The sequence below is a fragment of the Cupressus sempervirens genome, chromosome 5, assembly GCF_028749045.1.
Source record: "Cupressus sempervirens isolate cs-2001-9-10 chromosome 5, ASM2874904v1, whole genome shotgun sequence".
Lineage (NCBI taxonomy): Eukaryota > Viridiplantae > Streptophyta > Pinopsida > Cupressales > Cupressaceae > Cupressus > Cupressus sempervirens.
The window spans coordinates 99,230,940-99,247,693 of NC_143122.1; positions in this window are offsets into that span (position 1 = coordinate 99,230,940).

Consider the following 16,754-nt stretch of genomic DNA (forward strand, 5'->3'; position numbering starts at 1 on the left):
TGAAATGTTATTTCAAAATGGTTAGAAATTTGACAAGTCGTTTGATATATATTGTGTATTCATTCAAATAATTATAATTTTTATATGTAATTGAATAATTTGTAATTTACACATTTTAAGTAATTCAGATGTTTGAATAATTTGACATGTAGATACCATCATCATGCCAAGGAAGAAACCAAAAGATTCAAACAAATGTAGATAGGAAGAAAGATTTGACAATTAAAAGAGATAAAATGAAATTACTACGTGAACAAAGAAAATTGCAAAGCAATGATGAAGAATTGACTTTCAAAGAGGATCAAGAACCACCAGTACAAAGAAACTAGGAGGAAGAATTAGAAAGACAAAGAGAACGAATGAGATTGTTACGCTCAAGAAGAAAATTGAATTGTGAAGCTACACCATCCTCCAATATTGGAGTCATATTGTCCACTACACCATCTTCGAATGTTGGATTCATATCATCCACTACACCATCTTCCAATGTTGAAGTCATATCATCCTCTCATGTTGAAGAGACACTGATTTATAGATTCGACGATATACACACTCCATCATGTCATGTTGAAAGCACAACATCAACACATCAAGTAGGTGATATTCCATCTTTTACATCTTATTGCCAAGGCACATCATCTTCGGTTTAAGGTATGGAATACACTCAACCTTACATTGATGTTGAAAATGTTGAGAGAATTGAAGAGATTAGAACAACTTCTAGAATTCATTTTAGAAAACCAAAATATTTGATTGATATTGATACTAACATTTTGAAATCAATGCCTGACAAGATTAGCAAGCGTACTTGTCAAAGAAAACTTAATTATATGTGGAGATTATTTTTTGAAGAATTAAATATTACAGGTCAATGCCAATTATTTGTTGAAATGATGAGGAATTTGAAATTTAGGCCTATCATGAAGATCCTTGGGCTAAGAACGATGGATGATTCAAATGAAAGAAATATTGTAAAGAATCTAATGAGTGCTTATGACAAAGTGGGTTCTAAATCACGCACCAAAGATAGTAATATCACAAAACGAGTACTCACATCGACAATAGTAAGTAGCCAAATGAAGAAAGCTTGACTCATGAGAAAGACAAGCAAAACATTAAAAATTGGTAGAGGTACCTTAAGGAGAGCCATGCTAAGGCATGAGAGATTAGAAGATCCAACAAAAAATGAGTTATGGACATTTAGTAGTAGACTACCGTGAAAGGATAAAGAAATTAGTGAAGCTTTGAAATCATTGATCAAATTTTTTTGGAAAAATAACACACATGTTTCTCCTAATCAAAGAGATGTTGTAAGAAGGAGGATTGGTAGCCGAAATTGCGAGCCACATGTGAAACATTTTTTGGACTCAACTTAGACACATTTTTTTGCAAAATTTATTGGTATGTATCCTCAAATTTTAATAAGTCAAAGATTTTTTGAGATGGGTAAAACTTTTTATGTGAAAATAAATCACACACGCACAACTTGTTGTTGTAAGATACATATTGAATTTTCTAACCATTTTGATGTTTTTAGGCACATATGCGTAGTTTTGCATTCTCAATTTGTTTTGCAAGATTGTGACATAAAAGAGCCAACAAGATCTTCAAGGGAATTCATATCCAACATTTTATGTGAAATAGGGAATGGCCAACAATTTTACAAGACATCATGATTAGATGGTACGTGCTTATTTTGTGGTTCTTTGCAACTTTTATCAACTTGTCAACATATGGATAGTACACATGCAATTGGAAATGAAATAGTAGATTATGGAAAATTCAAGATAGTGACATATGCTCTAAAAGATGGGAAACATGGTAAAAGATGTGATCTAGTTATTGAAAAGATTCCAGTGTATGAGTTCATGAAGATTTTTCATGAAAAGATTATTTACGAGTATGCAAGGCATACCCACAGAGCTCGATGGTTGGATTTGCAATTCAAGTTGTGCAAGGATACATTTTCATTGGATACCATTGTTTCAGTTCTAGATTTTGCAGAGAACTACACACTACAACCAAAAAATGAGGGGCAAGCAAAGTATTATACATCTCAACAGGTTTCCATATTTGTTCACATAACATTCATGCATTCACTTACAAGTATAGAGGATGAAAAGAATATTTTGAGGGAGTACCATTTTTACATCAGCGATGATCGATCACATTCTACGGAGTTTGTACATGGTTGTTTTCAAATATTTTATGGAGATTTGGCTAATAGGGGCATATCATATCATCAACACATTATTTGGTCAGACAATTGTGCATCTCAATTCAAGAATGCACGGATGTTCTATTGGTTGAGCAGGATGCACAGGTTGTGTAGTGTTCAATATATGTGGAATTTCACAGAGGCTGGTCATGGTAAGTGAGAGCACAATGGTGTAGGTGCATGCATTAAAAGAGCCTTGGCTTGTGAAGAACTAAAGTACAAATATGGAGCAATATTGATAGATGCAAAATCCATCATCCAATGGTGTAACACTACAATGGGTCCAGGTAAGGAAGGTGAGTCTACAGTTAGTATATTTTTTTGGTTGATAGATAATACTAACATTGCACCATATCAAGATTGTTGCACACTAACAAGATCTAGTGAGTTACACTCTTTTAGAAGCTCTGATGCAGGTTCATGGAGTATCCACACATTAAAATGGCATGCTATTGTCCATCATGTGCAGAGGAAAATTGGGATGACTATGAGTCAACTGAATGGGTGGAAAAATGGGATATACGGGTTTTGGACCTAATTGACACCTATCATCCCCCACAAGCACTGGAAATGGTAGAGATGGATTCATCTATTGACTTTGACCACTTGTCAGATCTAGTGCAACCTAGTAATATATATATATATATATATCTTTGTAATTTCAATATGTAACTTTATAACTTTTACCCAAGTATTTTTTTAATTATTGACCGCATTTTGTACATTTGTCACTACAAGCCATGTTTTTGCTGTTATTGCACCTAAAGACAATGAAGAAGGGATGGATTATTGTTTGTGTCGTTGTGTTGAAGCCAAACAAAAATTGGATCACTCAGTTATAGATGGTGAAGGTTTAGAGTACCATGTCGGTGAGGTGATTGTAACAGGCACATGGCTTAGACGATATCCTATGAAGAATCCTAACTTGTGGTTATTTGAGGATTGACAAACAAAGAAGAAGATTCTTCATTATTCAAACCTTGTTGTCACATCAAATGTCCACTTGATAAAATATGGTGGAAAACCACATAATAAGATTCTTTGGAAAGTTCATGAGTCAAACCATGAGGCAATACTTGAGACATTAAAATGTCGAGCAGATCCAGTTGGCTCATTAGATTTAATTGGGAGAGAGAGAGAAAAAGTGATCAATTGGATCCAAATACAATGTTACAACCTCTTCCCCAAGACTATCACATGACTAAGGTGGACCATATTGAACTATGATGTGTAAGTGATGAGATTTAGTTTTGATTTGTTTAGAATCTAGATACATTATTTGAATTTATATTAGATTCTTTAATAGGACCCATTTTTTTAATCTTATCTTAGATTTTTTACTGTGCTAATTCTTCATTTGTAGGTCACCAAAGAAGAGGGCTAATAAAGTTGACACACAAGTGATAAAGGGCGAGATGCCAAAATCATCTACGAAATGGTATTATCAATTCACATCCTCAATAGTTATTAGCGTTCTTTGTTCAAGTACCATTGTATGCTAATCATCTTATGCTTGGAATTGTAGAGGTTAAATTATGTCAATACTAAGGTTTATGGCATCAATACTAAGGTTTTTAGCATCAATTGGTCACGCTAAGTATAGTAGTTGTATCATGAATCCTTCTGAACCAATATGACTAAGATTTTCGGAAGAAGACTAAACCATATCATTTGTCTACTCCCTCTTTATATAAGAGTCTATCAAACAATGAGAATGAAACATTGATTATTACTTCCCCCTCAATGTAAAATTCTCATTGATTGTATTTTGTAAATTTTTAAGTCTCTATCAACCTCTATATCATTGTATTCTTCTTATCATCAAATTACACAACAATGAGAATATGAACGATGACTTCTTCACATGAACCTGACAATTATAAATGCTACACCTTAATAAATGTTTGGGCTTGGTCTTTACCATTCGAGCTTATAATACAATACATTGGCTTCATTTGTATTTGGAAGTATTTATTATGTTTGTTCCAAAAGTCATTCTTCATTTGCCAATATGAAAATGTGACTATCATGAAAGGCATAGTCTTATAATTTGTAATTTGTGTAATGGTATAAAAGCTTGGTTGTGGGTTTGAATCCATACAACCTATGATGAGTGAATAGTTTCATGCAAAACACCCTTCATTTCTTTTTCTATTTCAAACACATTCAACCAAAATTACCACCATTACCACTACCAAGGGATGAAGTCTTGTAGGTAAAATTTTGATTGGTAGCACGATCTTCTTAACAAGGTCATCACCAATATTGGTGATCTTGCTATGAGGCGAACTAGTAACAGTGTCCAATGCAATACTCTCCTTCTAGTTGAGAAGCATATTTGACCCATTCTCCTAATTGCTTCCCTCCCCAAATTTTCTATTGCCCTCATGACCCTCCTTCTCATGCATTTATTCTATTTATTCTTCTACCTCCTCTGCTTGGCCATTTTGCAACACCATCTGGATGGAACTCTAGCCTTCCTCAAAACCATTATACATGACCTCTCCTTCTTCAAGATATTCTATAAAAAGTTCCTCAACCCTTGAACCTTTCAAAACCCCAATCTCAATGGAAGACTTCTAGACCAAAGGAACTAGTAGATCTAGTTCTTTAAGAGAAAGAGACAACAAATCCAATTTCCTAGTTACTAGATGGAAAATTGGGGAAATAATTTCAATTAGTTATAAATCGAAAGGAATTATAAGTAAACTATATCAATACAATTTAATTAATAATAAAATGAATTTATTACTCTAACATATAGTACATTATTTTGCACACAAAGTTATTGAATTTGATGCTTAACAGATTTACATACATGTGTAATAAATAATAAGTAATAAAATGAAGGATGTCATACTACATTCACAGAGGTACCTAAATATTTTATTTGATATGGAGACAAAATAAAATGTGTATTCTTCATAACTACATTTGAGTCTCATGTATTATCATTTTCAGCTATTGACATCAGAGATTCCTTTACATCTTCATCATTGTATTGATCAACGAGTCCTTATTGCACTCACTAGTTCTAAGCCAATGACTAAGGTATGAAAGAGTTTACATTAAAATTTCATTAGTACTGAAATTAAATATAAAATTCATAGGCACAATCGAGTGATAACTTTGATGGTTTTTGTAGGGTCTTATTACTCCTGACCATCAGTGTATCCCTGAGGTGTATATACAGAGGAATTATCAGCTAGCTGTAAGAAAATATTAAGTTTTATGTGTAAATATATATATATATATATATATATATATATATATATATATATATATATATATATATATATATATATAATATAAAATAGTTATTTATTCACATATAATTTTGATAGTAACATGTCAAGTTGCAAAAGATTCTAGACTAATGGACTAGTGAGCATGTTAGGAAGACCTCGTTATATACACCATCTCCCACTTGTTGGCAATTAAAGACAATTAGGGATTTATTTTGTTCCCCTAGTTGGAAAGAGTATATATCTAATGATGTACATTTTACACCTATATGGCATTATTGGGCATATGTTTTGTATACTTTTTTCTATGTATGTCATTTTTTACATATATTTCATGTATGAAATTATTAGACATATGCTTATGATGTTTCAAATTATTGATAAATGAATTATATGATATTGTTAGACCTTATGGAATCAACTTTGATTTTTTGTTATCACATTGGTTTGATGCTTGTATTATTGGATTAGTTGATTGGATGCTAAGATTTGATGATTGTGAATTTTAAGATATAATATTTTGGAAAATCAAGAAATTTCATAATGTATATTACCTTAGACCCATACAAATGTTTTTATATTTAAAAATCAATAGTTATCCATAGCTTACAAAGTTTAGCACCTTTATGTTGGTTGAATTCTTTGTTGAAATTTGTGACTATGGCTACATGAATGGTTTGAATGTATGATTTTATCACATGTTCTAGATGTTTTTACATGTGAATAGTTTTATGCCACTTTAATTTTATGCCTATAAAACACTATATATAATGATGCTTCTTGTTAGCTTCAATAAGACCCTATCTTGCCCAACATGCTAAACCTCAATAATGATGTTTTTTTTGTTCATAGTTTGAATACCCATGTTTGTAGAGTTTGATTCTATTAGTTTGATTTTATTAATAGCCACATGATATATTTTTAAATATTCCACATGTTTGGTTTTATATTCAATCAATCAACATATTTTCCTTTTAATTCTTCCACATTTGGCATATCCATCTAACAATGAACTTATGATACTCCCATCAAGAAGTGCATGATTGCATGGTTTTATGGTGGATGTCCCTCTCTTTTTTAAATTCTAATTTTATTCATCTACATGAGTAAGGGAGATCAATTCCATTTCTTTCAATTTTATTTAAAGGTCATTAAAGTTTTTTCAAACAATGTGATTAAATAAATATTATTCAGCATTTACCTCTATCATCAAGGTTGATTCATTCCTCCAAAATTGAAAGCCAAACTTAACATAGAAAAGTAAAGCAACCCTCAACTATATTCTCATTAAACACTGTGAGTTCAAATATCTTTGACATGGCATATATCGGAGCTCATGCGAGATATGGACGAGGTTCTAGTTCTTATAGGACCATGTTGCAGAGACCTACAATAACCTCGCTCACTTTTTGGAGATCGCATTCTGTTTTCATTCTACAATGCCATCTCAAGTGATGCTGAAACTTGCAGTGTTGGCTAGTACAAAGTTGCCAACTGCCAAATCTCTTTCATCTTTCATCGTGGGATCAAATTGTCCACTCCATTAGCTCTAGGTGGCCAGGTAAACCCTATCCCCAAACTCGTCTTGTCCCCTTTAGTGCTCGAACGTTCTCAGGCACGCTAAACCAAAATGTCCCAAAGGGTCACTAAATGCCATAGGGCTACAATCTTTGATAGGGCATATCTTGAAGCTCGTGTGAGATATGGATGAGATTCCAATTCCTATAGGACTATGTTGCAAAGAACTACAATAACCTCTCTCACTTTTTGGAGATCACATTCCATTTTCATTCTACAATGCCATCTTAGGTGATGTTGAAACTTGCAGTGTTGGCCAGTACAAAGTTGCCAATTGCCAAATCTCTCTTATCTTTTATCGTGGGATCAAACTATCTGCTCCATTAGCTTTGGGTGGCCGGGTAAACCCTATCCCCAACCTTGTCTTGTCCCCTTTAGTGCTCGAACATTCTCAGGCATGCTGTACTAGAATGTCCCTAAGGGTCACTAAATGCCACAGGGCTGCAATCTTTGATGGGGCATATCTCAGAGCTCGTGCGAAATATGGATGAGATTCCAATTCCTATAGGACTATGTTGTAGAGACCTACAATAACCTCTCTCACTTTTTGGAGATCACATTTTTTTTTCATTCTACAATGCCATCTCGGGTGATGCTAAAACTTGCAGTGTGTGATGGATCTTAATTATATTGTTGGAAAGCGTATCTAGCATGTCATTTTTGGAAAGAAAAATCATGGAACTTGGTAAATGTTTCATAAGTTAATGAAACGTGTTACTACCAAATTATGTAAACTTAGGATTATATGATCTCCAAGAGTTTGGTTATGTTCTTTAGCGCACCTTGGACGCAAGGTAGTGTGTAGCTTCTACTCCCTCTTTGTGAGTAATGTTAGTCACTTTGTATATGTAAATTGGTTTTCAATTGGGTATGTTATTTTCAACCTTAATGGTGATGAAGGATTAGCTTGAATTAGCTTGTAATTATCTAGCCACCAGATTTTCTGCGATTCCATCAAATGTGGGTTTTGTTTGTATTTATTTATTTATTTTTTATTTGTTGTGCTCTTGACCTTTGAGGCTTTGAATTTAAACTTGTGCAATTTGGTTTTTGAAATTTTATGTTCTTGAGGTGGCTAGGAGGTATGTTCTATGTTGCTAGTTATGTATTGTGATGTTCTCTATCAGGTTCAATGTGAAACATTGATAGAATGTATAAGGGAGTAGATTGCGAAGAACATACCATTCTCCTTTTTTTAATACACTATTTATTATATTTTAATTAAACTCACTTCTAAATCCTATTTTACACTTGGACCCATTCCTCTTTTGACAATCCTTGAGATTGCCAATTCTTATTAATTCGAGCTAGAGACAAGATGAACTAGATTAATACAGTGACCTATAGATCGAAGGAGGATGGTTAAGAAATGGTCTACCAGAGATTAGCCAAGGATAAGGATAACATAGTAAGAAAATGATTATTTATCTGGTGGATATAAGTCTTTTATATAACAAACCATTTATATGCATAGTAAAAGAAATGAATATAGATTTGAGACATATTGATCACCTACAATCTGATCATCTTCACAAGTATGCAACTTTTGTTTCACTATTTCATGCGAGTTTATTGAACTTTCTTTATGAGGTCATTTACAGATGGGATGTTCAAAGGTTGAGTTCCTATGGGCTGTCAATACTTCGACTATGGTGACATATGATGAGGTTGTCACATTAATTGGTCACATTCCTAATATTGACACACAATTGAATTGGGACCAACTATTCCTCACAGGTTTACACCAGCAAACATATTTTAATGGAGATGCTCTATACATGTGATACTCATAGTCATCTATCTTTTAAGAAAATAATCACTACTTACATGTGATGCTCTATACGGCCTATTGTGTGGTGACCATTCCAAATATAAATTGTTCACCATTTCATATGAAACTAAACTATCATTTCTTCCCATATTATTGGTTTTTCTTCCCCTTCCTCTGTTTGCATTTCCTCTACCACCTTCTTGTCTCTCTTTCTTCCTATTGACCATATCTTATGCACTTATAGCCAATTGGAAACTATCTCTAAGCGTCTTAGGAAAAATCAAGGTAATCCCATTTTGCAAGTTTTATATGAGCCCATTAAGATACCTTGCAACATTTTCATCTTTATGCTCTAATCCACCTCTTATGCTCAACTTGTGAAATTACTCTATGTAGGTCATCAAACCCATCTCCTTTTCTTTGAAGTTATTCCTTATCCTCTATTTTTGGATTGTATTATTTGATGGAAGAGGCACATCCTTCACCATTTGGTCATGTTTGTTCCACCCTTACAAAACCTCTTTTCCATCACACTACTCCACCATGTCAATGTTGTCCCTCTTAGCTATGTTTTGTATAGCTTTACCTTATTTTACTTCACTTATATCTCCATAATTATAATAGTTCTCTTGGGAATCTATCAACCACAAAACCTCTTCACTATCTATCTTGCCATGATAGATATGGAAATCAGTTATTTTCTTTATTCTACCACATTGAAATATCTTCAAAAACCTTATCATCCTTCTTTCTACCACATTTAACCATGTTTGAGGTCATGGAGCCATTAAATGCACAATAGTGCAAAAGTTGCACTTGGCAACTTTGCAAGTTTGCAAAGTTGCTTGACAACATTAACAAAAAGTGCTAAAACTTTATAAGGGCTTCAAGAATCAGTTGGAAACCTATGAGATCTATTGATTCATGTGGGTAAGAGGTATTTAATACCAATCCAAGTCATTTTGAGGGTTGGCACATGCTTTTGTACAAATTTTGGCATTGGAATGAAGAGCAAACTAAGCATTTTGATGACAATTTTATGATTTCACCCTTCATCCACACCTTTAATGGATTTATAGGGTTGCTATTTTCATGTGGTTTAATAGTGTATGGAATTTAGATGCTTTGGTAAATATTAGGAGTTTTTTTGATCAGTTTCTTTACTAGTTTGAAAAATCTTTTTAAAGTTGCCAGTTCGCTGGTCTGTACAAAGCAATCAGCAAAGAAACCTCTATAACTTGAATTCCAATGGTGGAACAATGATGGCCTTTTGGAATCAAGTAATAGATTTTATAAAAAATGTAAATATGTATTTTGGTCTTGTTTTGCAGAGGTTTTTTTTTTCCCAAGAGTCCCTAGGCGAGTTTGCATACCTGGCTAGGCAATGAAATCAGCAAATAAGTGTTAGAAAGGAGCATAGAAGTCTAGCCCTAGGCGAGTTTGCATACCCTCCTTTCTAGCCCCGTTACCCTAGGGATTTCTAGAAATATTACTTTGCAACATCTCTAGAAGCCCAAAATGGTTCAAACACCTTCACTTTGGTTATATTAGATGACTTCCAATGTAAAATGAAACTCTTGTTTAGAGAAAACACTAAATCCACCTTTGGAGAAATCAATTTCGACTACCCAAACTTGTCTCCCACACATGGGAATGAGGTTTTAAACTCATTTAGACTCTCAAAACCAAATGAAACCTCCCTTTGGATCCTTTACATGACTTGATTAAGCCCATTTTGGCTTATATTACAAAATATTACACTTTTAGTGCCTTTTACATCTTTTAGAGGCTTCGATAGCCTTATTAAATTATTTAATACCTTTATAGGTCTTTTATATCCACCCCTAACCTAGGATCAATCCTGATGTAGAGGATAGGGTGATGGAGCCAAGTAACAACCCAAAATGAACAAATTTGTAACAATGTGCCAAGTGACCCTTCTAGTTCTTGATGGGAAAATCCTACAAACAGTCAACTCTAAGATGTTTTTAGGCTTTAATAGGTTTTTTCTACCCTATCTAGAATGTTCCCATCAACACCTTTTAGTTTCCATACCCTCCAAGCCAAAATGCATAATTCACCCAAATGTTGTCAATGCAAAAATTGCAAAGTTGCATTAGCAACTTTTGCAACAATTTAGCAACTTTTAGGAAATAACCATAAAACTATCTATATTCCTATATTCCTTTGAGGTTTTACTGTTATCGAACCTTTTCTAAGTCATAGAATTGGAATCAAGTGAAAAATGTAAAAATTGCACTTTTTGTGCAAAGTTGCATTGTTGAAAGTTTTAAAAGTTGCTCAAATTTGCAACTTAGTGGAAAAAAGGTCGTGGGATTGACCTGTCTGCTTTGTTAGCTCTAAGTGGATAGGTAAACCATATCCTCAACCTCATCCTATCTGCTTCAGTGCTCAAACGTTCTCGGGCACGCTGAACCAAAATGTCCCCAAGGGTCACTAAATGCTAGAGGGCTGCGATCTTTGATGAGGCATATCTTGGAGCTCGTGCAAGGTATGGATGTGATTCTAGTTCCTACAGGACCGTGTTGTAGAGACCTAGAATAACCTCTCTCACTTTTTGGAGATCACATTCCATTTTCATTTTACAACGCCATCTCGGGTGATGCTAAAACTTGTAGTGTTGGCTAGTACAAAGTTGCCAACTGCCAAATCTCTCTCACCTTTCATCGTGGGATTGAATTGCCTACTCTGTTAGCTTCAAGTGGCTAGGTAAACCCTATCCTCAACCTTGCCCTATTTGCTTCAGCACTCAAACGTTCTCGGGCACGCTAAATCAGAATGTCTCCAAGGGTCACTAAATGCTAGAGGGCTACAATCTTTGACGGGGCATATCTTGGAGCTCATGCAAGGTATGGATGCGATTCTAGTTCCTATAGGACCATGTTGTAGAGACCTAGAATAACCTCTCTCACTTTTTGGAGATCACATTCTGTTTTCATTTTACAATGCCATCTTGAGTGATACTGAAACTTGCAGTGTTGGCTAGTACAAAGTTGCCAACTGCCAAATCTGTCTCACCTTTCGTCGTGGGATCAAACTATCTACTCTGTTAGCTTGGGGTGGTCGGGTAAACCCTATCCTCAACCTCATCCTACCCCCTTCAGTGCTCAAACATTCTCGGGCATGCCAAACCAAAATGTCCCCAAGGGTCACTAAATCCCATAGGGCTGCGATCTTTGACGGGGCATATCTCAGAGCTCGTGTGAGGTATGGATGCGATTCTAGTTCCTACAGGACCATGTTGTAGAGACCTACAATAAATTCTCTCACTTTTTGGAGATCACATTCTATTTTCATTTTACAATGCCATCTCGGGTGATGCTGAAACTTGCAATGTTGGCTAGTACAAAGTTGCCAACTGCCAAATCTCTATCACCTTTCATCGTGGGATCAAACTATTTATTCCGTTAGCTCCAAGTGGCTAGGTAAACCCTATCCTCAACCTCATCCTATCCCCTTTAGTGCTCGAACATTCTCGGGCATGCCGAACCAAAATGTCCCCAAGGCTCACTAAATCCCATAGGGCTGCGATCTTTGACAGGGCTTATCTTAGAGCTCGTGTGAGGTATGGATGTGATTCTAGTTCCTACAGGACCATGGTGCAGAGACCTACAATAACCTCTCTTTCTTTTTGGAGATCACATTTCATTTTCATTTTACAATGCCATCTCGGGTGATGCTAAAACTTGCAGTGTTGGCTAGTACAAAGTTGCCAACTGTGAAATCTCTCTCACCTTTCGTCGTGGGATCAAACTCTCTATTTTGTTAGCTCTGAGTGGCCAGGTAAACCTTATACTCAACCTTGTCCTATCCCCTTCAGCGCTTGAACATTCTCGGGCACGCCGAACCAAAATGTCCCCAAGGGTCACTAAATACCATAGGGCTGCGATATTTGACGGGGCATATCTCGGAGCTCATGTGAGATATGGATGTAATTCTAGTTCCTATAGGACCATGTTGTAGAGACCTACAATAACCTCTCTCACTTTTTGGAGATCACATTCCATTTTCATTTTACAATGCCATCTCAGGTGATGCTAAAACTTATAGTGTTGGCTAGTACAAAGTTACCAACTGCCAAATCTCTCTCAGCTTTCATCGTGGGATCGAACTGTCTACTTTGTTAGCTCTAGGTAGCTGGGTAAACCCTATCTAAGCTTCATGTGAAGCTGATACATTCTAGATTCCTTGAAAAAAGGGGCGGGCAACATTGGTTGAGTAGTGACAAGAAATCCAAGTGCCTAAACCACATATCCTTAAACTTAAAAAATGGTTTACTACCACTGGGACTCCCCTTAGATTCAATACATAGAGAAATGGAAAAATGATCTGAAGCAACCAAAGTGAGGATTTCTAAATTAATATTAATATTTGAAAGGAATCAATCATGAGAAATAAGAAACCTATCAAGTCTCTAGTAATTTGGTGAAATTCTTGTCCCTTATTGGTCCATGTAAATGCCCCTTTAGAAGGAGGAATATCAATGAGGGTGTTATTATTCACAAAATTAGAAAATTTATCATTTTATGAAGAGGGGGAATATACCTTCAATTTTCTCATCCTGAGATAGAATGCCATTGAAATCCCCAGTCACAATAAATTTATCATCTTGAATGTTGGAAATAACCTAAGAATAGGAATCCAAAAGTTCTATCTTATCATCACATGTAGAAGTAGGGCCATATATATTGAGCACTGTGAATGACATACCAAAATTAGTAATAACTACTTGCCACTAGTTAGGAAAAGACTAAATATATAGCAGTGCAAGATTTATGGTTCCAAAGAATACATGAACCACCCGAAGCACCTGCAACATGAACATGAAATGAGTTCCACTTAGTTAACTTTGCGATTATAGAAGAATATGATTATTGAGACAATTTTGTTTTTTGAAGCAAAATTACATCAGCACCACCCACATCAAGTTAGATTAGAGAGCACATCTTTTGTTTGACACTTCACGAAAGGTCCCTCATTCTTCTAAGGAGTGCCTTTTGCACTCCGTTTCCTTTTGCTATCTATCAAATTTTTTTCCAGAGTAGCTTGAATACTAAGGTCAATTTTCTCCTTAATCTTTTAAACATTAGGTTTTCTTTGTTGTCTCTTACAAGTAGACACTTGAATTGAATTAGGCATGGGAGTTTGATGTGGAGAATAGCTTTGCAAAGGATCAAAATTCTTCTTAGAGTCCTTATTCGCAAAATATGACTTACTAATAGGTACCTTATGCACAATCAAGTTAGAATTAGTTAAATCCTTATAGAAATTATCAACTATTATAGGACTATAATGAATAAAAGGAAACATTATTGGGGTTACATGGATTAGTAACTATCACTATTCCCTTAAATAATAATGAACACTATTGTATACACATAGCCAAAACTAAACAAAATTGTTGTTTCAAATGTTGTTATAGGGACACTAGCTAAACAGCCTAATATTTGCACAACAAAAAGTGGGTAAAGTAAGAAAAACCTTTAATTGATGAGAAAAATAAGAAATCTAAGGAGGAGATGGCTTTAGTGCAACCAATTATATCACCAAGTACAAGATCAATCACATTACAAGACAAGAAAAATATGAAAAAGAGTAGAAGAGATAAGGTAATATTAGATGAAGCTATCATACTTTCAATCTATGATCATACAAAATTGGATTCTGATGCTATGATAAATTATGGAGAATTGTGAAGGGGAAAGATGCAAAAGATAAATATAGGAAGTGAAGTACAAACAAGTATTATAAGATGTGAAGGACATCTTATTACAAATTGTTCTAGATGCACCAGCCAATGACAAACCTCCAATGATTGATCAATTAAGTTTACTTGTAAAATAAGTAAATGCACCTGATGTTGATGTTAATGAAAATTTGATACAATTAGAAGAGAAAAGAATAGAGAAGAAGATTATGGAGAAACTAAATGAGTCCATTACTACTCAACAAGTTGAACTTGGTGGTATTACAACCGAGCTAGAAAATATTCTTGAGGAGATAATCCACCTACTCCAATAGTTATGTGATGTACTACATTTGACACATTATATTTTAAAGAAATTTGAAAAATATTGATGAGGATTTAAAGAATAGTGTTTTTAAGTTAATTGAGGTATCTTAGTTAATCCAGGTTGATTTAAGTAAAGACATGGAAAAGATGAGAAGACAAAGTCTTGAATTTCAAGCACTCTTGATACCTTACTTGGAACTCATACAAAAGAATGTTAATAAGGTTAGATAACTTATTCTTACTCCTAAAATGTCTATTATTTAACATGTGATTGAACTTTGAATGGAGATACATCCACAACACTTGGCATTGGATGGCCACTTGGTAAATATTAAGTCTATCTCTCTAATATTTTTAGACCACTATTTTTTTGGATAGAGTAATTTCAAACTATTGATTTCTTTAATGGAGTTCCTAATAAATCTCAAGGTTCTCATTTAGGTGACCAATTGCCAGGAGGTCCACGAATATTTCCTAATAAAGTCTATTGCCAATCAATATTGTATCAAAAATTCAAACTAATTAGGTATTGAATTAAACTTGATAAACAAATGATAGAGAAGGAAAACTTTAAACATGAACAAGATCATAAATTATATGACGATGACATATTGCAAATGCTTAACTTATGCTTAAACAATGACAAAGTTTATTGTTAATCAATATTCTATCAAATTTTTGAATAGATTAGGTATTGAATTTAATTTCATACATGCACATATCTAATTTAATGTCATACACGAACATATCTAATTTAATGTCATACATGAACAAACATGAAAAAACATATCATATATTAACCAATAATGTCATAAGTCAAATAATGTCATACATCGAATAAATGTCATACATCAAATATAGAATGTCATATACATCAAATGTGTATCGAATATGTCCACTGATGCCTATATATATACATGTCTAGATCAACTACATCTTTTCCTTCCCACAAGGGGAAGGAAACAAGTCTCTCGATGTCCTTTTTCATCATGTGGAGGGAGATAGTGGAGATGATGGGGCCCTCCTAACATGCTCACTCAGCCTCTTGTTGAGGCTCTTCTCCAGCTCCAACCGATACAAAGAAACTAGATATGAATCAATATTTATTATACGTTGAAATCAAATATATGTACACACAAAATCAATTATTTTCTTACCACCAAAAAATAGTCACTCTGTAAGTTCACCTCAAATGCTTGTGGACGGTCAGGCATGACAAGACCCTACAACAATTCAATAAATATAATCACTTATAAATACACATATAACCAACAAAAATATTGTACCCAAGTAAATATCACCAAAGTCATCTTATACCCACCAATTCCAACCCAAGTTTTGATTGTGGGTCCAAGATATTTAGAGCATGTGAAATTTGATCTAACAACTTATTTTTGGGTTTAGAGAGAAAATACATGTCATGAATGGTAAAATAAGGTCCAATAAATGAAAGGAATTATTTTATTGAAGTTGAAATAGAGAAGCACACTTATAGCTAAGGGTAACCTTGAGTTTCTAAAGAAAATGAATCAATTATAGGACTTAAATAATAATTTGAAGGTCCAATGAGTGTTTAAAGGAGAGTGTGAAATCAATGTAGGAACCCATAATGTATATTAAAATGGGGCTAAAAATAATACCATATAAGTGCTCTTACTTTTTCAAATGATACATGTAGTCCCCACTTTATGGGAAGCATGTGTCCACCTCATGCACACAATAAAGTAGAAGAAAAAAAGAGAAAGAGGTAAAGATTTTGGGAAAACTACAAGGAGATTAAATATCACCAAGCTGAAGGACAAAAGCTCCCAAACCAAGAATATTAACTATTACATTCATTTGCAAGGATACATAAAAGAACAACAAAATCCTAAATCTTACTAAGATTCCAAGTCAACTAGTTGAAGA